Here is a 1,871-nt window from a genome sequence, read left to right on the forward strand (position 1 = left end):
GATGTTGTTATTATAAAAGTTGACCTATTGTGCCGTAATCATATAGCTTAACCATATGATAACCATGACACATGCCATCACTTTAAGCTCCATTCTGTGGAAGAAGGATCATTGCCTTACACAGACATCTTGTCCTGGATCGTCTCAGGCCAGATCTTAGCTGCTGGTGTCCAGGTTTTGGGAGGCAGGACCTGTAGTTTTTATAATCAGATGTGCCTGAGCTTAGTGACTTTATTAGTCCTATATGAGAATGGAAGAAGTCTTTGTGTTCTTGGGTTTATTCTCTTGAGATTATGGGTTTGTTCCATTTTTGGGGGAGGAGGAAAGGTGAAGAGATGTCAGAGGGGCCTGGGGTCTCTGTGAGGAGGTGGAGGGGACCAGATCACAGTAGCTTTGGGGCATTTGGTCCTTGGACAGTGGCTCTGGTTGAGGGGAAACAAGAGGAGAAATGTAGGAAAAAATGAAGAAGAGGGAAATAGGCACGAAGGGAAAAGAGTCACTCTTGGTGTAAAGTTCAAGCCCCAAGAATGAGTGATAGCACAGGAGTGTGGAGCCAACTCCCAAAGAAATAGTGTGAATAACTGCATGATCTTTTACCTGTGTGGGAAGGGAGAGGATCTGTCTGTGGATAAGAGGGCTCAAGAAAGATGCAGGGTTCCTGCAGGGAGAATTGTGAGGATTCTGGAAGCCAGAGACCTGCCTGGTTTCACACATTAAAGCAGCCATGGGGAGGGGGAGGGTTGGGCCTTGTGTTTGTGTTTACCTCCTGATTGCCCACTTTTTGGCCCTCACTCTTAAATTCCCCTCTGCTTTTGACTCTGTTCCCTGGTCCATAAATTGTGACTCTCATCTTGTCACCCCTACCCAGTGGTATGCTACCCACATGGTCTCACTGAAAGCAGAGTCAGAGAAGGATGCTTGCTGTTGGCTCTCACAAGCCAAGTGAGCTCCAGGGCACCACTGGCCCTAACCCAGCAGCAGGCAGACTCACTTCCTTTTCCAGGGGCCCTCCTTGTCCCCAGCAGCCCCACAACTTCACTGGTGGCTCAGTGATGGCAGTAAAGGGATTCTTTTGGTATCTGCTAGGCCCTGATCCTCGTGGCTACTGTGTCCCTGTCAGAGGGGGGCAGTCATGGCTACAACCGATGTTTCTTGGTCAACTGCACACAGAATGTGTCTCAAGGGTGTGGGGATAAGACTGGCCTTTTTGGGGCACCTGGGTGGCTTAAGCTTCTGACTCTTGGTTTCTGCTCAGGTTGTGATCTCATGGTTCGTGAGCTCGAGCTCTGCATCAGGCTCTGTGCTGACAGTGGGAGCCTGCTTGAGATTGTTTCTCCTCTCTCTGCCCTTCCTGCAAGCTCTCTCTCTTCTTACAAAATAAATAAACTTAAAAAAGGCATATATATATCTATATATCTATATCTATATATCTATATATATATCTGAGGTGTGTGTGTATATATATATAAAGACTGGCCTTTTTGTTGTAACAAAGGCAAGGTTGGAATTTTTAAAAATCATCTTCACCAACTGAAGGAGAAACTAGCAATAAAAATAAGAAATAGTTCCACAGTTTTTACATGTAGACCCCTGGGGTGCCTGGGTGGCTCTGTTGATTAAGTGACCAACTTTGGCTCAGGTCATAATCTTGCGGTTTGTGAGTTTGAGCCCCGCGTCTAGATCTGTGCTGTTAGCACAGAGATCCTCTTATCTCCCTCTCTTTCTGCCCTTCCCCTGCTTGTGCTCTCTCTTGCAAAAATAAATAAACGTTAAACAAACGATTAATAAAAATAAAAAGTAATAAATGCAGACCCCTGGTGGGGTCTAGGGAGAGGCCTCTATGTGATATGGCAATTTGTGTGGCCAGTAGA

The sequence above is a fragment of the Lynx rufus genome, unplaced genomic scaffold (assembly GCF_022079265.1).
Source record: "Lynx rufus isolate CCGP_SWC_20201006 ecotype Redwood Valley unplaced genomic scaffold, mLynRuf1.p SCAF_8, whole genome shotgun sequence".
Lineage (NCBI taxonomy): Eukaryota > Metazoa > Chordata > Mammalia > Carnivora > Felidae > Lynx > Lynx rufus.